The sequence below is a fragment of the Littorina saxatilis genome, linkage group LG2 (assembly GCF_037325665.1).
Source record: "Littorina saxatilis isolate snail1 linkage group LG2, US_GU_Lsax_2.0, whole genome shotgun sequence".
In the NCBI taxonomy this organism is placed as follows: Eukaryota; Metazoa; Mollusca; class Gastropoda; order Littorinimorpha; family Littorinidae; genus Littorina; species Littorina saxatilis.
Window position 1 is genome coordinate 88,058,525 of NC_090246.1, and position 20,882 is coordinate 88,079,406.

The 20,882-nt window shown below is 44.6% G+C and overlaps 1 protein-coding gene across 3 annotated transcripts in view; it reads right to left on the bottom strand.

The window, feature by feature from the left end:
- LOC138960057 (calmodulin-like) overlaps positions 1–20,882 on the bottom strand; it is a 127,204-nt gene that overhangs the window by 16,682 nt on the left and 89,640 nt on the right. The window lies entirely within an intron of this gene.

Sequence of the window (20,882 nt, forward strand, 5' to 3'; positions counted from 1 at the left end):
TATGAAGTACGCCTTCCCTTCCTCAAACTCGTGCTATTTTTGTATGTTTCTCTTGAGACAGTGATCTACCAACACTCTAAAGACGAAAAACAAATGCTTATGCGACTCATCTTTCGTAATTCATAATATATGAATAAAAAAAAAAGGTGCTCTAGCTTCATACAAAAAAACGCTCAAGAGAACGAAATTCAATATTTAATTACTTACTGACCCAAACTTGACCTGACCCGATTGCCATCTGTATCAATCTATTTGGACATTAAACACTAAGAATAATGAACAGGTACAAAGCTGCTCCGTCCAAACACATTCCAGTCATAAAACAGAAACATCAGATTCGGTGATTGCTGTTTTTCACTGCCACGTTACACTCACCATATCCCCACCCTCCCACCCACTTCTTGCAAAAACTAGAACAATCTATTATTATCTGACACCCAAAAAACAAAACAAAAACTAGAACAATCTATTATTATCTGACACCCAAAAAACAAAACAAAAACTAGCACACTCTATTATTATCTGACACCCAAAAAAACAAAACAAAAACTAGCACAATCTATTATTATCTGACACCCAAAAAACAAAACAAAAACTAGCACAATCTATTATTATCTGACACCCCAAAAACAAAACAAAAACTAGCACAATCTATTATTATCTGACACCCAAAAAACAAAACTAGCACAATCTATTATTATCTGACACCCAAAAAACAAAACAAAAACACAAAAAACTCTACAAGACTTGAAACACTCAGTACGCACAAAAGAGACTCCCCATGCATGTGACTTGCCTTTTTTCATCATAGCACTCATCAGATTCGTTATATCAAAGACAGAACAGATGAGAAGCAGACATGGCATAAATTGCAGAGTCTGCATCTTAAACAAAACAGGCTTGGAAGTAATCAGGTCATAGCACCATTTCGATAATTCAAGACAGGCTCACCGAATGATTCATACATCCCCGCTTTTATGACACGAGGTGAGGGTAGAGGACAGAGGGCGAAATGAGTGTGTAGGCGTAATGTGTGTGTGTGTGTGTGTGTGTGTGTGTGTGTGTGTGTGTGTGTGTGTCTGTGTGTGTGTCTATGTGTGTATGTGTGTGTGTGTGTGAGTGTGTATGTGTGTGTGTGCGTGTGCGTGAGAGCCGGAGAGAGAGAGAGAGAGAGAGAGAGAGAGAGAGAGAGAGAGAGAGAGAGAGAGAGAGAGAAAGATAGAGTGAGAGAGAGGGTAACACAAGCGATATATCACTTGCATATTAAGATGGACGATGATAGGTGTGGGATGAGAAAAGGAGGGGGCGGAGACTTACGATGGAGGGGGTAACGATATAGATGAGAGGGGGGGGGGGGGGGGGCGGGGGGGGGGGGGGAGGGGATAAAATGGTACATGCAGTGGAAGCAAGGTGGTGGTGGTGGTGGTGGTTGTGCGGGGTGGGGGGGGGGGGGGGGGGGTATGTTCTGCAATCACGTGGCTTGTTGCCGCATTGCGGCAGGGTTTCGCCAGTAAGATGTCATGATGGTACTATATGCACCCCCTCCCCCTCCCCCTCACTTTCCTTTTCAGAAGCGGGAGGTCCAGACGGAATAAGGCGAGTGCCTGTTACATACGTGGCCGCCGCAATATACACGCCGGGATTGAAACCGCAACAGGACAGGCGCCTGATAAAGCATTCCTGTGATACCCCTGGATCATGGAGAGAGAGAAGAGAGAGAGAGAGAGAGAGAGAGAGAGAGAGAGAGAGGGGGGAGGGAGACGGGGAGGGAGAGAGAGAGAGAGAGAGAGACGGGGGGGGGGGGGGGGTAGGGAAAGGGAGAGAGCTAGACAGAGAGACGGACGGACTCGAGAGAGAGAAAGGGGGAGGGAGGGAAGAGAGAGAGGGGGCAGAAATAAAGAGGGGGGAGAAAGAAAGAGGGAGAGGGGGAGAGAGAGAGTGGGGGAAAGAGGGAGAGAGAGAGAGAGAGAGAGGGGGGGGGGGGGGGGGAGACTTGATTTCACGAGATATGCCCATGGACGTCCTCAATAAATAAGAAAATTAACAACAACACAAACAAATGTGAATGTAAGCGCAAGTGAATCAGCAGAACTACAAGTTCATATCACTGTTCATTGGCTCTGTCGACGCCCGTTTTTAACCGCTTGCTTCCCTTTATAATTTTAATAAACCATCCATAGATCGTTGTCCTCCCGAACAAAATCCTTTGTATACCATCAAGAATTTTGGATTCTGGGTAGGGAAATCCATTTCACCAAAAACACCCCCAAAAAACCGGTTAAATAACATCAACAAATAAAAAGAATAATGTTAATATCAGTCGTGGCGTGCACACTGGCCCGCACATATCATATTACTGAAAAGAAAAGAAATAACAAAGAGGAAATACTGAGAAAGGATGAGAACAGAGCAAGGAAGAAGAAATGAAGCAGGAGAAGAGAGGATGAAAACAATTAAAAAAAAAGATAGGAGAAAAAAAAGAAGAAAAAAAAAGAAAGAGAGAAGAGGAAAAGAAAAAAAAGAAAAACAAGAAGAGCAAACGCTCGATCGAGTCACTTTCGCAGTTCTGAATATTATATGAGGCATCAGATGGACAGGAAGAAATTGCTATTCACAACACAATGAGTCACGTTCACATAAAATTTGAGCCCGGTCACTTTTATAGTTTCCGAGAAAAGCCCAACGTTAAGTTGTGTGTTGCCGAACAGAAAAGGCTAGTTATCTCCCTTGTTTTTCTGATAACGTTCGTAAAAGGCTACAGATGTAAATACTTTGATGTAAAGAATAATCCTACAAAGTTTCAATCACATCCGATGAACTTTGTCAAAGATATAAAATGTCTAATTTTTCCTTTGACGCTGAGCTGTGACCTTGAAAAAGGTCAAAGGTCAACGAAACCATCGTTAAAGTGTAGAGGTCATTGGAGGTCACGACTAAACAAAATATGAGCCCGATCGCTTTGATAGTTTCCGAGATACTTTGTCAAAGATATAAAATGTCTAATTTTTCCTTTGACGCTGACCTGTGACCTTGAAAAAGGTAAAAGGTCAACGAAACCATCGTTAAAGTGTAGAGGTCATTGGAGGTCACGACTAAACAAAATATGAGCCCGATCGCTTTGATAGTTTCCGAGAAAAGTCCAACGTTAAGGTGGTGTCTACGGACGGCCGGCCGGCCGGCCGGACGGCCGGCCGGACAGACTAACACTGACCGATTACATAGAGTCACTTTTTCTCAAGTGACTCAAAAAAGGAAGAAGAAATGAAACATAACGAAAAGAAAGGCGGAAAAGGAAAGAGAATAACAGGAGCATAAACACTACGTAAGTGCACCATGTACCTCACACCAACAGGTATAACATTCTCTACCTTTCAAGTCAAACCTCTCACTTTCACATCAATCTCCCCGCCCCCCCCCCCCCCCCCCCCCCCCTACTCTCAGTTCATCTCAAAGAAATGTCTTGGTGGAGATATGAAATATTAGCACGATGCACATCTGATCCAGGTAAACCCACAGGCCTACCTGGGTGCACCTGCGAACGACTTTTGCAAATAAAAAAGGCAGGATGGAAAACTTAAAGTAACCGGGTTCCCCGTTGCACACGGCAGGTTTTATTACACCCCCGGTATAGGGGTGTGTATAGGATTCGGTCGATGTGTTTGTGTGCTTGTGTTCGCATATAGATCTCAAGAATGAACGGACCGATCGTCACCAAACTTGGTGAACAGGTTCTATACATTCCTGAGACGGTCCTTACAAAAATTGGGACCAGTCAAACACACGGTTAGGGAGTTATTGGTGGATTAAGATTCTACAAGGACTTATAGAGGGACATATTAATGGTCAAAGGGAAATAACCTTCTCAGTTGGTGGCAGTGAGAATGGTTATTTCCCTTTGACCAACGGGGTTTTTTTTCCTACCTCGGAGGAATTTCTTGTTTTCAATACTTTGTTGTCCCATCGCTGGGAAATTCGGTTCACTTTTTCCCCAATTCAAAGGAACAGAGTCGCGCTACCCGGGTGTGTGCGTGTTGCGACTCCTGCTTGGCCGAGGACACGAACCTGTGTGCCACCCAACACCCACTGCGCAGCCGCGGGGTCGGATAAGTTGAAATTGAGATTTGTTGTGTTAAACAACCGATCAGTTGTATCAATCCAGTTTGGTGGCACCTAGTTTCGCTCCGCCAACCATAGCCTTGCATACCGGTGTTGGTATGATCAGTACTTTTCACTTTGGAAGTCATGACTACGCTGTAGACGGCGTGTAGTTTACATCTCATCCGTGCATAAAACCCCTGCAGTGGTGAACGCGATCGCTCACACGCGAAGGGTTGCACTGTTATATAGTGTGAGGCTTGTCGCTGCCGTCTGGCTTCCAAGGGGAAGTAATGCGGGTGTGACGGCTGAGTGTATAGAGTATGTCATTCAGTGCATTAGCACAAGGAAGGCACAGGTGAACACAGACATGCAGGGCATTCACCCGCATCCGTGCACACATAAAAACGATCCATGCATACTCAGTGCAATTACTTGTGATCGCAGATAAGTCAGGCATACCGATGCAAGAAGCCAGCGTCTATTCCGACCTCTCTGTGTTGGTCTGTGACTGTTGGTCTCTCTTTCTCTTCCTCCCTTTTCTTTATTTCTTTATTTGGTGTTTAACGTCGTTTTCAACCACGAAGGTTATATCGCGACGGGGAAAGGGGGGAGATGGGAGATAGAGCCACTTGTCAATTGTTTTTGGTTCACAAAAGCACTGATCAAAAATTTGCTCCAGGGGCTTGCAACGTAGTACAATATATTACCTTACTGGGAGAATGCAAGTTCGTACAAAGGACTTAACATTTCTTACATACTGCTTAACTAAAATCTTTACAAAAATTGACTATAATTATTCTATACAAGAAACATTTAAGGGTGAAAGGAGAAACATAATCCGTTAGTCGCCTCTTACGACATGCTGGGGAGCATCGGGTAAATTCTTCCCCCTAACTCGCGGGCGGTCTCTTCCTCCCTCTCTCCATCCCACCCTCTCTCTCTCTCTCACAAATACACGCACGCATGCACGCACGCACGCACGCACGCACGTACACACACACACACACACACACACACACACATACTTTTTTTTCTTCTTTTTTTTCTTTATTTGGTGTTTAACGTCGTTTTCAACCGTTCAACCACACGCGCACACACACACACACGCTAAAACATATTACGCTCGTCCTACTTCGATTTCCTCACGGAACAATCCTCAATGTTGTCTCTTTTACTTTTACAACGTGTTCAACCAAGAATGTTTGCCGACTCGTCAGTAAAGAGTAAACAACCTCATTAGCAGTCCATCTGCATTCACGCTGTATGAAAAACTCGGCAGATACCGAGTGCATTTTCTTGCAAATGAGTGTCAGTAAATAGTTTGTTCTTAGTTATGAGGGGCTAGGCAGAGACGGGATTGGCATTATATCATCAACCCCGGTACTATTTTCCAGGCGAACGGTGTTTTGGGAATTAATACCCCTACCTCGCTCCGTCCGAAGAGTGATTTCGAAGAAATGTGTGTGCAGAGACAGCTCATTACACTAAATGACACGCACACACACACACGTAGTTTAAAAACATATACACACGAATGTACACACACACACACACTGACACACACACACAAGAACGCACGCACACACACACACACACACGGAGACTGTCCAATCATCTCGTAAAGTAAGCAATTAGTGGGGCTTTTTCTTCTCTTTTGACGAGGCAAACCATGATTGCACTGGACAAATAGGAGAATAAGTACCAATCTGTAGGAGGAGGCCGGGGGGGGGGGGGGGGGGGGATAAAAAGGGGACACAATATTAGCAAGGTATTTAAAGGCTGACATATAGTCCTATTTAATTAGTTTAATTACTTCCAGGGCTTGTCCCATCGTTGCGGGGATGTATAAATTAAGCTTCCTGCAAAGTTTTAGGTTTGAAGTCCTTACCATTTACGAGAAATAATTAATTCTTTATTGCATTGTTTAGCGACAGTTCTCCAGGACTGGGGCTATTTTCAGACCGTTGACGTCACTTCCTGACGTTTCGTAAACCAAAGATGGCGTCGGAGACAGTCAAAGCGCGCTCGCGTACAATGGCAAAAAAGATAGAAGTAAACCCGTCTGTAGCGTTATGCTATTAGCATAATGTAGCTGTCATACTCACACAACTAGCTCAACAGTTGGATAGTTTGGAAAGGTGTTTATTCAGACATGATGTCAAGATGGCGACCAAGATGGCGACCCGGTCTCGAGTCCCCCGGATGCTCATTAGCATATCAAGGGACGTAATACACATAGACTACGCGACATCTCCCTTCCTTTGAGATTGACAAATAAAGCCTTTCGAAGTGGCTTGCAATTAAATTTTAGTGTCCACAGATAACCGAGGAAGGAGATAAGCAACTTTGCTTTTTTTGTAACTAAAGTTCATGAATCCAACTTTGATTCTGCTTGCTTGCAAAGGCACAATTAACGAATAACATAAGTTCACTTCCCTGCTTGGGCGATGTCTTGTACAGTTCACTCCTTGAAGCGGGCTGGCATGGTGATGGCTCTGCCGCTGCGGGTAGTCACCGGTGTCGGCCTGCTGTTGATGATGCCCTGTGGAGATGGACTGTAGGTGGACCCTCCGGCGTCCTGGCCGGTGTTCCTTGGGGGTGAACCTCTGGCGGACCCTCCGTCACCTGGGCTGGCACCACTGCTGCTGGAGACGTCGCTGGACACTGGCCCTGGACACGGGCCGGGCTCATTGTGAACGTAAGAGCCTGTCTGGACTGGACTGGGTGCTTTGTGACTTGCACCACTCTTCTGGTCACTGGATACGGGGATGTGGGCTTCGTGTTGGGAAAGGTCAGTTTGGACAGGAATGGAGTAGGGAGTGGACTTTTCAGGCTGCAGACCATGTGAGCGCCTGAGGTGACGCCTGTTGCGCCGAAACGTGCCTCGTGGCGATTTCACCACGTAGGATCTTGGTGCGACTTGCTGCTGCACCACTGTTGGGGTTCTCCAACTCTTCTCTCCGTCCAGCTTCTGCATAACGATGTCACCAGGAAGAAGCGTATCTAGGGGCCGTACTCCATGACGCCTATCAAATGTCTGTTTGTTCTTCTTCTTAGCCTTTGCATCATTGGCTGCCACTGTTGATTTCTCGCAGACTCTGGGCTCGAGGTTTTCAGACAGTGTTGGGAGCGTTGTTCTCAGACGTCTTCCTGATGCAAGCTGTGCTGGGCTGTAGCCTGTGGCTTCAATAGGTGTGTCTCTGTAGATGAGAAGAGCGAGTGCAGGATCATCTTGCGACAGTATCTTCTTTGCTGTCTGTACTGCTCGTTCCGCCTCACCGTTCGCCTGTGGAAAGTGAGGACTTGTAGTGACGTGTTTGAATCCCCACTCCTTTGCAAAGATCTGGAACTCTCCGGATGTGAACTGCGTTCCATTATCAGAAACTAGTATCTCGGGGATGCCCTGTCGTGCAAACATGTCTTTCATGTTCTTGATGACTTCTGCTGAAGTGATCGTCTTGAGGTGAGCCAGTTCAATGTACCGGGAGTAGTAATCCACTTCTTCTTCTTCTTCTTGGCGTTCGCAGAGGTTACACAATCAGTCCAGCACTGGTGATTTCCATCTGTGCTGGTTGATTGTGTCATCATTTGCGTAAGTGCGTGTACCCGTGGTTTGTTAGAATGCGCCGTGCGGCCCGGGTCCTCCGTCTTCAGCATTCGGGGTTTTCTGTCGGGGTTACCTCACCCTTAGCTCATGGCCCGTACGTCCTACCCTGAGAGCACAGGGGGGAGGATTTTCCGGGATCCCACCCGGAGCCAGTTTGGTCCGCGGCCGCAAGCGGCTGATCTCCATATCTGAAGACCGTTCCCCTATCCGCCACCCGGGGACGCGCTGGGTTGGGGGTGGTCGCCCCACTGAAAATCCCACACTGGGTTAAGAAAGATCAGCCTGTCCCAGGTAGTAATCCACAAGAACAAGGTATGACTGTCCCTTGAGTTCACACAGATCTGCTCCGCACTTCTGGAATGTTCGCTGAGGTAGCTCTGTTGGAATCAATGGCTCTTTGGTCTGCGATGGCCTCTTCTCCTGACAGTGCTTGCATTCTTCAACCAACTTCTTCATTCTGGCACTGATTCCGGGCCACCAAACTGCTTCCTTCATCCTCTCTCTACATTTAGTGATCCCTTGATGACCCTCGTGGATTCTGCGTAGAATGTCGTCCTGTAGCGAAGCTGGGACCACGATGCGCTTTCCTCTAGTAAGAAGACCCTGATTCTCGCTGAGTTCACTGCGCACTGCGTAGTAGTCACGCAATCCATCCTCAACTTCGGTGATGTACTGCGGCCATCCTTCACGCGTATAGCGAAGTGCTTCTTGGATCAGTCTGTCTTTCTTCGTCTCCACTGCGATTTCTTGCATGCGTTTGTCTGATGCTGCACAAGACCAGGAAATGTCCACACCGTGTAGGTAGGCTTCCACATCTCCAATGAGAGTTGTGACCTCGTCTTGCTGTTCAGTGGTGAACTGAGGACTGTGGGAGAGAGCATCTGCGACGACAAGCTTCTTCCCCGGCACATACTCAGCTTTGACGCTGAACCTCATGAGACGCATCAGCATCCTTTGACATCGTATGGGCGTATCTTGAAGGTCTTTGTGGTTGATGATGGGTACGAGGGGCTTGTGATCTGTCTGAAGCGTCACGTTTTCCAGACCTATCAGGTATCTGCTGAATTTCTCACATGACCAGACTGCTGCCAGTGTCTCTTTCTCGATCTGGGCATATCTGCGTTCTGTGGTTGTCAATGTTCTTGAACAGTATGCGACAGGTTTCATGCCTTCGGGGTGTTCTTGCAGCAACACTCCTCCGATCCCATAACTGCTCGCATCTGCGCTGACGACTGTCGGCTTCCTCAGATCGTAGTGTGCTAGCGTTGGCGCTGAGGTAAGCATCTTCTTCACAGTCACCATGGCCTGGATCTGTGCTGGGCCCCACGTCCATGCTTGGTTCTTCTCCAGAAGTTGTGTCACTGGCTGGAGTACACTGGACAGGTTGGGCAGGTAGCGACCAAGGAAGTTGATCATACCAAGCATCCTCCTCAACTCGGGCACGTTGGTTGGATCTGTCATGGTCATGATGGCTTCCAGTTTGGCTGGATCTGGTGAGATGCCGTTCTTGCTGATTCGATGACCCAAGAACTCGATCTCATGCTTCCTGAGTTCGCACTTCTCCCGATTCAGCTTCAGGTTGACGCTGGCCAGTTTCTTAGTCACGCTTTCAAGATGTCGCTCATGTGCTGGTTCATCCTCACTGTGGACCATCATGTCATCGAAGAAACAAATGACTTTGGACTCATCCTTCAGTATGTTCTCCATGGTTCTTTGGAAAATCTCTGGAGCTGAAGTTATGCCGAATGGCAACCTCTTGTAGTAAAATCTACCGCATGGGGTAATGAAGGTAGTGAGCTTTGCTGACTCTGGGTCAAGTGGAATCTGGTAGAATCCTGATGTGGCGTCTAACTTGCTGAAAACTGCCGACCCAGACAGCTTGTGCAAGATGTCTTCGAGCGTGGGGAGTGTGTAGCGCTCACGCTTGACTGCTGCATTCAGATGCTTGTAGTCTGTGCAGATTCTCACTGATCCTGACTTCTTCATGACTGGCACTATCGGTGCACACCAATCTGTTGGTTCTGTCACCTCTTCTATAATCCCAGCCTTCTGCATCTTTGTGAGTTCATCTTTGACTTTGTCTAGCAGGGGTATTGGGATCCTTCTTGCTGAGTGAACACTGTAAGCTTCAGATTCTGCTTTCAGAACGATCTTCACTGGTGGGCACTGAACAGGTTTGTCATCCAGCTCACCGAAGGGCATCTCCACAGCTTCAACCCTCATGACTAGGCCCATTCTTGCCGCTGCTTCTCTGCTGAGAAGGTTGTCTGTCTTTGACTGTACGACGAAGAGTCGAAGCGAGTGAAGCTGGTCTTGGACTTTGCTAATGGCCACAAATTGTCCCTCACACTTTAGGATACCTCCTGGACTACGCAGGATTGCGCTGGTTTTGCTAAGTTGTGGGCAAGGCTTCAGCTTTCGGTACTGCGCTGATGAGATAACGGACACGTCCGCTCCAGTATCAATCTTGAATGGGACGTCGCATCCTCCAAACTTGAGTGTTGTCATCCACGGCGGTTCCTTTTTGCCTTCTGAGCACAGTGTTCCTACAAAATGTTCCTCTCGGCTTGCTTGAGCCTCTTCTGAATGCCCCCTCTGTGATGCCACCTCCATTTGTGGTTCATCTATGGCGTTGACTGCCTTGCTTCTGCAGACTGCTGCGAAATGGTTGTTGCGTCCGCACTTGTTGCACTTCTTGCCTTGTGCTGGGCACGCTTGTCTGTGGTGCTGACGACCGCAACGTGAACAGCTGGCCTCTTGCAGCTTCCCCCCGCCTTGGGTTGAGCCGCCTCTGCCTGGAGTATAACTACTGCCGCCTCTACGGGCGCTGCCAGCGCTACCTCCACGCCTGTTCCGTTGATCACTACCTCCGCTTTGTCTGCGCTGTAGTGCGTCTACACTTGACTGCCGCTGGTCTGAGAGCTGTGACTTTACCAGTTCATACTGCCTAGCGTCCTGCACAGCACCTTCTAAGGTCAAGTCCGGTTTTAACTGCAGTTTTTCTGAAAGTTCAGTGTCTAGGACTCCTAACACCAATCTGTCCCTAATGGACTCTTCTTTGTTTGGGAACTCCGCTGTTGCAGCTAACTCATGCAGTGCACGAACATATGTTTCAATGTTTTCTTCAGGCTTCTGATTTCTAACGTGGAATCTAGCTCGTTCATGGATAATGTTTCTTTTTGGAACAAAATACCCATCAAATTTGCCAAGGACAACATCAAACTTCTTTGAGTCTGCATCACTCAGTCCGAATGAAAGAAATATTCTCTCAGCTTCATTTCCCATCGCATAGATCAAAGCACTGACCTGTACCTTTTCCTCATCTTTATCCAGTTTGGACGCTGACCTGTATCTCTCAAAACGCTGTTTCCATTCAGGCCATTTTGTAGGTTGCGTGAAATCGAATGCGTCGGGCGCTTTGAAAGGACCCATGACTCTAGTCTAGTTCTGCTTGCAGTCTAGTTCTGCTTGCTAGGTCTCGCCACTTTCTGTTTTCTGAAACTAAATTCAGTTTGATTTGCTAGAGACGTCGGTACTGACCACGCTGCCACCATGTAGCGTTATGCTATTAGCATAATGTAGCTGTCATACTCACACAACTAGCTCAACAGTTGGATAGTTTGGAAAGGTGTTTATTCAGACATGATGTCAAGATGGCGACCAAGATGGCGACCCGGTCTCGAGTCCCCCGGATGCTCATTAGCATATCAAGGGACGTAATACACATAGACTACGCGACACCGTCTAAAGCTGCCAAGGCCACTAAATCTGCTGAGGAGAGAAAGTGGACTCGTTGCTTCATCACCACGCAGCACCTACGCTGGGTCGCGCTGAAAGAAAGATTGTTTTCGTCAGAGGCCCATCGCTTCAAATTGAGAACCAAGTACAAAGGGGATACTGAACTCGCCAAAGTTTTGCTGGACACGTGAGTACATAGGCCTATTAAAAAAATAGATGTACTTGTAGCTTGTCAGCTGAAGCCTATGGCCTTATTCTTGCGAATATGTGCTGTGAGAGAGTCGTATATTTCCGCCTGCGCAATTTCCGGTAAACATCCACTTTCACTTTGAGACTGTTCTGTTTACATTCGACACTATCAACACCACTTTGCAATACTGAAATAATTTTTTCTGTGTTCGAAAGCTACAGCCAATCATTATTATATCCATTTAGGTACAGTTTTATAACATTATTGGCACATGTAAACAATATGAATTAATTAATGAACGCTACGAATATGGCAGCCTTTAAGAACCATCGGCATAAATCTAAATACATAATATGGTAACGAAAAAAAAAATTATATCCGCCTGAAACAAAAATCTAACACGCGAACACGCACAAAACAAAGCTGACAATTCGGTTCGCTAGTAATTTGATGATACACTCGTTTATGCAACGTCACTCTATAAAACCATTGGCGACGTTAGTCTGAAGGATTAAACAATGCGCAATCATACAACGAAAAAAAAAAAAACCCAACAACAAGTCGCGTAAGGCGAAATTACTACATTTATCAAGCTGTCGAACTCACGGAATGAAACTGAACGCACTGTATTTTTTCACCAACACAGTACAGCTTCGTCAATCCCCGCGAGAAGGAAATCGCTCACCTCCCACGTGCAAAACGCAATGAAATTAACACGCCAGAATAGCGCGGTAGCGTATTGTGCTAAGCAGTAAAGCGCGCTTTTCTGTATTCTTGTTAACTTTCTGAGCTTGTTTTGAATACAACCTATCATATCTATATGTTTTTGGAATCAGGAAATGATAAAGAATAAGATGAAATCATTTTTGGATCGATTTCTTAAATTTTAATCGTAAGACTAATTAATCTATGTTCGTTAATTGTTATCACATTTTAAGAGTAAACATGACATATGTCTATGTGATCGGGTGGAGTGGAAGGGGGAAAATAGGTCAGGAAGCATAAATGAGACGCCAAGACAGAGGTTGCGATAACGTGACTTTTAATTAACGTACACCAGAAATAATGGGGGAGACGGGACTAACTCCCTTCACAATAGGTAACTGAGGATACGCTTCACGCCTTTCGGTCTTAACCCATCGGAGCGTGACACACTGACAAGGACCGATAACTTCACAAGTTACTACAGGGGGCGCTACGCTATCTATAACGTCACACAGGATGTGACGCGCCCGCCACACAGGACACGCTATTACAAGACACTGTCAAAATTTAACTTGACTAAATGTAAAAAACTATAATGATGAAGGTTGGATGTATTTTTTAGTGCTGTCAACGCTGACGTTTTCCAAGCAATTTAATGAGCATTATTTTTCCCTTCTTCGCTTTAAACCAAGATCAATTTGGTTGTTGTCAACAGAAGTTCTAACAAAAGGCCGTTCCCTTTGCGTTTAACTTGCCTTTCCAAAACAGAATTGGCCGTTTTGTTTGGCCGTTGAGGCGAGGTCACGTGACAGAACATCGATAATCACGTTGCAACATCGTAAAAAGTTGGCCTGTCTCAAGCTCTGCAATTCCTGATTGCTTTCAGACTCAACCCGTTGTTCAAAGATGTCGTGCACTAGAGAGTTATAGATTGGTGGCCAAATGACACGAGGAAACCTTGTCTCACGCTGTGTAAATCACCACTGCATTCTAAGGCCAAACACAAATATATGTTGGTTTAGGGTAACGTGACCAAAAAACGATAGGGTCGGTAGGTCGGCTTTTTTTTTTTTTACATTTTAGTCGATTTTAAAGGAGGTTACTTCCCTTAGTCTCAGTATGGTTCGCAACATGTGCCAAACGTGTTTTTTTTTTAGAAATGAAAAAAAAAGTGTTAGGGTCGGCGGGAAAAAATAGGGTCGGTCGGGTTACCCTTAACCAACATATATTTCTGTTTGGCCCAATGCAGCCTGCTGTTCAATTCCGTGCGGTAGAGACGAAAGACCTGATAACCAAAGAACAGGAAGATTGCCTTGTTTCGCGTTTTGCAAATCAAGACTGCTTTGTTCCACAGTTTACTGTTTCAAACGGAAAGGTATAAATTGGTGACCCAAGAACATCTGCAAACGCTCAAACCGGAGCGAAGACAGCTTGTCCCAACGGCCATTAAAACCAGACTTTCCCTACAAAATGCTCTCATTGTCAAGAAAATTACTATTTCGTAAAAGAAAAGAAAATCTCTCACAACAACCTACTGTTCGTGCATTTACACTTATAATTAAAATAAGACTCAACTAAGCAAAGTTCAATATCAGCGTGTCCACACCGCATTGAGGCAAAGACTACACTGACGAGCTCAGAGTATTTTATGCTTTGCCAAGGCCATGAAGTTGATCCTCTTTTCTGTCGCAATCATTCTGCCCACTTAATTACTACACCTTCATCATGAGCTATTCAGAAAATCTGCCACAAAGGCCGCTCGCAAGTTAAGAGCGCCTCTGCCACTAGAGGAGTCAAGAAACCTCACCGTTAAGGGCAAACTACATCTGCGCAGTCGCCACTACACTACATGCTGCGATAGGGATTATGACGAGTACTTGGCCTACTTTCTTTTCACGCAACGTGTAGCGGGCTGGGGAAAATAAAAGAATTACCTCTATAATCTGCAGTGAGTGTGCGGAAGTTACATAGGTGAGCGCCGGGCCTTACAGGCCTGAAACTGTGGCTCTTCGCGAGATCCGTCGTTACCTGCAATCACTTATTATTCCACAGACTCTTCCGATTTCTGGCGTGAAACGATATCAGCCTCGACAGAAATTCAAATCACACTCTGACTGGGGGTCGCGCATCTTTTCCTCTCTACTACGAATCCTGGCGTGACTGCCAGTTTCGCAGCGCCACATGAGTTTGCGTGACCTGCTACTGGGCCCCTTCTCCGTGTGCGTTCCGCTTGCAAATAACCTGATCAACAAGAGTGATATCACGCGAAGGCACTGAAGGCTGCAACCTGAATCTGACTTCAATACCTCGTCAGCGTGCATGATCTGAAACCTGGCCTATCGTGCTTTGTAACCAGTACGATTGTGCTTGTCTTGTTATCGCTGATGTTTTTTGTTTTCTTTAGTTGTGTGTGTCTCTCCTTCTCACCCCCCCCCCCCCCCCCGCCTTTAAATTTGGTATAGGAACGGCAAAACATGCCTGCCTTTGGTTTCCTTTTTTCTGACCAACGAGTCCGAAACATTTACACACTGACGAACACACTGTTAGATATATTGCACACCACCAAACATAATTATATGCGTAACCTCCAAACAACCCCACACAAACAAAAACAAAACATATAAAAACAGACACACATACACACACGGACAAACCAATAACACACAAACACACACATAATGACAAATCAATCAATAAACAGACGATCAGATAGCGCGACATATTTACAAAGACACACACACACACACACACACACACACACACACACTCTCACACACACACACACTCGCACTCACAAACACACACACGCACACACACACTCACGCACGCACACATACACGCACATATTCACAAACACACACATGCACGCACACACGCACGCACACACACACACACACACACACATACAACCAGGAAACACGCCTGTAATGTTCACAGCCATGGCGGCGTTTTTTGCCTGCAGCAAGTCACTGCTTGACAACCTCTATTACAAGTTTTATCGCTCGTTTTGTCACCATGGCAACGCAAAATGCCGGTGCTTGAGAAAGCCAGAAACCAGACTTAAGTGTTAGAGAAGGTTGGAAGGAAAAGGGGAGGAAGTTTATGTTTGCTTGCGACGACGATTATTTTGTCGGAAATAATAAAACAAATACTGGGCAACATAATCACAAAGAGCAGCTTGTTCTTGAACACTTCTGCGCGTTTGTGCAGAGTGTTTGTTTGGATGCGAAGGTGTGTGTGAGCATTCGTGATTGCTCATATGAGAGAGAGAGAGAGAGAGAGAGAGAGAGAGAGAGAGAGAGAGAGAGAGAGAGAGAGAGAGAGAGAGAACACACACACACACATGGCTGAGCTCCTTCTGTAGTGTAATCCCCCTCTTTGTGTCTCTATTTCTAACACGTAATTTATGCGCGCGTGTGTGTAAGTGTGTGTGTGTGTGTGTGTGTGTGCGTGCGTGCGTGCGTGTGTTTGTGTGTGTGTGTGTGTATGTGTGTGTGTGTGTGTTTGTGTGTGTGCGTGCGTCAGTGCGCGTGTGTGTGTATGTGTGTGTGTGTGTGTGTGTGTGTGTGTGTGTGTGTGTGTGTATGCGTGCGTGTATGTGTGTGTGTGTGTGTGAGAGTGTGTGTTTGTGTGTGTGCGTGTATGTGCGTGTGTGTGTGTGTCTCTCTCTCTGTCTCTCTCTGACAAGAAGGAAGCATTTTGCACTATGTCACACTATGAGCGAAGCAGCATTAACTCGAACAGCTAGGCGAGCGCTTGACAAGGTTAATCAGCAATGATGGAGTGCAGGGTACTATCAGACTCGTGAAATGGAAAACCCATCACTCAATCATCTTTAATAAATGAACTTATGAAGTCAGTCTTTTGCGTGATATCGCGGTGCACTGTGAGATTTGTTTACTCGCACACACACCGCTGAAATTTGTCTGCCAAGCAAAATGTAAAAAAAAAAAAAAGTACATTCTTAGCAAAATCATAAATAACCGAGTTAGGCAAAGCGGTAATGAAAAGCGATGTTTTAATAGGATAAAACTTGCTTCTTGGTTTCAACGCTTTTTAATGTGTTAGCTGCCAAACTATTAAAATATGAATTTAACAAAAAAACGAACTCAAAAAAACCCGTATGGGTTGTGGAAGAGTGAACATAATCTTGCTCTATAAATACTCTGAAACGAATCACGGAGATAACATTTTATGAGGCAAAAAAAAAAAAGTCTGTTTACGGTAACATAGGCCAAAACAATAGGGTCGGTAGGTCGGGATTTTTTATTTTTTTAATTTTTTTCTCCCCCAAAAATAAATATTTAAGTTATTTTGCCAAAAAACAAAGATTTTTTTTTTCTCCCCCAAATGCCAAAAAAAAGTCTAGGGTCGCGCGAAAAAATAGGGTCGGTCGGGATACCGTAAACAGACTTTTTTTGTGTGGCCTGATCACACACTCAAAAAGATGATTTTTTTCTACCTCATCCATGTGGTCCTTATCCACGTATTTCAACACATCCCTTGCAAGTATTATAGTGACTGGGCTTTAATGTCACAGTCACGTGGGGAAGGTTGACCCAATAAAAGCAAGAATATTCACTCTTTCTCAACCCATACACACCTGACAGAGTTAGGACCAGAAGCCCCATCAGAACTCACGCCGTGTACGCTCTACGCCTGTTTTCGTATAGCCAGCACCTCGTAACGCCGTATTTAGACAGATAAGACGGACATACAATCCGGAATAACAACAAGCTAGCTAGATAGGAAAACCAGCGTACCTCATCAGGACCACAGACAAAGATTGCCACGGTCGGATTATGGCTATAATGGATTGTCATATTTTCATTTAGCGATAGGCGCAGTCTAGCCAAATGGCCGCTCTAGTTTTCTCCCTTTGAAGAAAACGCATACTCTCGGCCGTCATACTTGTCTCCCTTTCGTTCTCAAAATGACCGCGCCAATGTTTTCCTTCCAAACCCCATGTAAATGAATCGCGTCTGTACACTGAGTTCATTCCGTAACTTGAATGGTGACTAAAATGGTTTTTAATGTATTCTAACCAGAGCAAGTTCTGAATATTAAGAGGCACCGATTGCACCAGAAAAACACCCCTGAATTAAAACAAAAAACAAGTCGCGTAAGGCGAAATTACTGCATTTAGTCAAGCTGTCGAACTTACGGAATGAAACTGAACGCACTAGTACTGTATTATTTCACCAAGACAGTACAGCTTCGTCAATCCCCGCGAGAAGGAAATCGCTCACCTCCCACGTGCACAACGCAGTGAAATTAACTCGCCAGAATAGCGCGGTAGCGTATTGTGCTAAGCAGGAAAGCGCGCTTTTCTGTATTCTTGTTAACTAACTGAGCTTGTTTTGACTACAACCTATCATATCTATATGTTTTTGGAATCAGGAAATGATAAAGAAAAAGATGAAATCATTTTTGGATCGATTTCTTAAATTTTAATCGTAAGACTAATTAATCTATTTTTGTTAATTGTGATCACATTTTAAGAGTAAACATGACATATGTATATATTTCTAGATTCAGAATGTGATGAAGAATACGATGCAATCAATTTTAAATCTGTTTGCGAAAAATCGATTTTAATGACAACTTTAATGAGCAAACTCATTAATTAATTTTTAAGCCTCCAAGCTGAAATGCAATTCCAAAGTCCGGGCTTCGTCGAAGATTCCTTGACCAATATTTCAACCAATTTGGTTGAAAAATGAGAGGGTGACAGGGCCGCCTCAACTTTCACGAAAAGCCGGATATGACGTCATCAAAGATATTTATGAAAAAAAATGAAAAACACGTCTGGAGATACCATACTCAGGATCTCTCATGTCAAGTTTCATGAAGATCGCTCCCGTAGTTTTCTCTGAATCGCTCTACACACACACACACATACACACATACACCACGGCCCTAAATGTAAAAAGAGCTCAAATTCAACATAACACCATGAGGGTGACCTCCCTTGAGCTTATTCCATCCCACCAAACGCCTACAAGCCGTAAGATATTTAAAATTCCAGCATGATCATTTGACCTATTCCACAGTATTTTGCTGTTCCTTTTGTTGAAAAAAACACTTGTGCAGGCGGACGATATTTTCTAAGCCATCCAGGCTTTTTTTTTCACCAGTTCTCGATAAATCTGGCATGTTAACTTTCACATTCTAACAAAAGATATTTCACATTTGTCCCTTTTAGAGTGATGTCACATGTATCCCCCTAAGAATGGAAAAATGCGATTCAGCAGGTTAAACAAATTGTTTATTTTGTCTTTACGGAAGAGGGGGGCGGAGCGGGAGTGGATGTTAACGCTTTAAGCGTCAAGTCGTCAGCACCGAATTTTACCTCCCACCCACTCAGATTTAAAAAAAAAGTCCATTAAGAAGAATATGCCCGTGCAATTCAATCAAATAAATTGGTGAAAAGCGCTGCACTTTATCACTTCACTTTCCTAAATTGAAAACCCGCCAAAAATGTTTCATTTCCAAAATAAATTAACGCTCTCCGGCAACACAAAAACCGCGTCATTAAAAAAAAAAAAAGCGAAGGCGTCATTTTTTACACTGAGAAGCAACAGCCATTCAGTCCTCACCGACGGTTCCCTAACGAATCCATTCATTGCCCGTGAAGACAGGATGGGTTGATCACCGCGCGTTGTTTGGGAAATTGGAGAAGCGTATTGGTTGACATTCCCTTGTCAATTGCAGCGGGGTCGGGCGCTTGTTGGCTCGGCTTTTAACCCATTACAATCGGAAGGAAACGAAAGCCAGGCTGCACGGAGTGAATTTCATTGATGGGATGAAAACAAAACAAGGCCAGAGTGTGTGGAGGCATCGACAACACAATTTGTGTCAGGAACTGGGAGGAGGGGTGGAAAAAGGAGGGAGGTAGAGAGAGAGAGAGAGAGAGAGAGAGAGAGAGAGAGAGAGAGAGAGAGAGAGAGAGAGAGAGAGAGAGAGAGAGAGACACACACACACACACACACACACACACTTACCCACACACACACACACACACACACACACACACACGGATCAAAGCATGTAAACTCTACAAGCTTTGCGTAGACAGAGCACAGAGACTTGGACGGGGAAAGAGCTTTAGAAACAGAGAGAGACAGGCAGAAACAGCGTACAGAGATAGACAGAGACAGGCAGACATGCACAGACAGATAGGAACAAACACTACAACAAAACAAAGAACAACGAGAAGAGAAAGGAAAACAACACCAACAGAAAGACAAACAAAACCAAGCTTCCGCAATCAAAGTGGAATGAGAGAAAAACAGAAGGTTAAGCAGGAATGCCAAGGAGGAATGTAAATCCAGCGGAAGAGTCCAAGCCATAGGGCCCTCCGATAACATATATCACAGAACTTATGAATAAATCTGCTGTTCTCTTCTAGCTTGGGAGCAGACAAGGAATGGCTGCAGCCAGCACAACTCGGATACATATCTTTAAAAATGCAGTTTCCAGAACAACAGACAGATGAAAACGAAAGACGAAGAAAAAGAAAAAAAAAAAACCGAGCAAGCAATTTGCCGCTTCCGAGCATCTGCAAGGTAAGATATGACAGGAGCATAAATGTCATCTCTCTCTGTCTCTCTCTCCCTCTCCCCCTCTCTCTCTTTATTTCTCTCTCTATCTCTAGCACTCTCTCTCCTCTCTCTCTCTCTCTCTCTCTCTCTCTCTCTCTCTCTCTCTCTCTCTCTCTCTCTCTCTCTCTCTCTCTCTCTCTCTCTCTCTCTATCCATTGAGTATAACTCAACATTGCTTTGTTGTTCTTTGGCCATTTACGTTGAATGACTTGTTATACATTGACATTGATAGTTTTATTCTTCTTCTTCTTCGTCGTTCGCTAGATAGTTTTATTATAAGAACCTTTTCTAATTCCTATTAACTCGATGTTCTTTAACTATATTTATACATAAATGCATATTGTAAAGCAGTATGCATTGTTAGAGGATTTTTTAGTAGCAGTGTTTAAATGTCGAAGTTGCTTTTCCCAGTTTTACCTAAGAGACCGACTGTATATTGTGTTATTGTATTTGCCAGACTTGATTGTACCAAGTCTCTACACATGTTGTAATGCGCTTAGAGCCAAATATTTTTGTTTTTTTGTAAGGGATAGGCGCAATATAAATACACTTTATTATTATTATTATTATTATTATTATTATTATTATTATTATTATTATTATTATTATTATTATTATTATTATTATTATTATCTTTATCTCTCTCTCTAGCACTCTCTCTCTCTCTCCCCCCCCTCTCTCTCTCTTTCTCTCCCTCTCTATGTAAACATTTTTTAGATGGTCCCTCCTTCCACACCCTCCCTATGCGCCTCAAATGGTGTACTTATGTTTTCGCAACACTTCATTCGTCTCACAGCTTGAGTTGAAAGTACATGTTCAAATTTTATATTTGTGGAATCAATCAATCAATTAATCAATCAATCGATCGATCAACCAATCAATGTGTGTGTGTGTGTGTGTGTGTGTGTGTGTGTGTGTGTGTGTGTGTGTGTACACACAC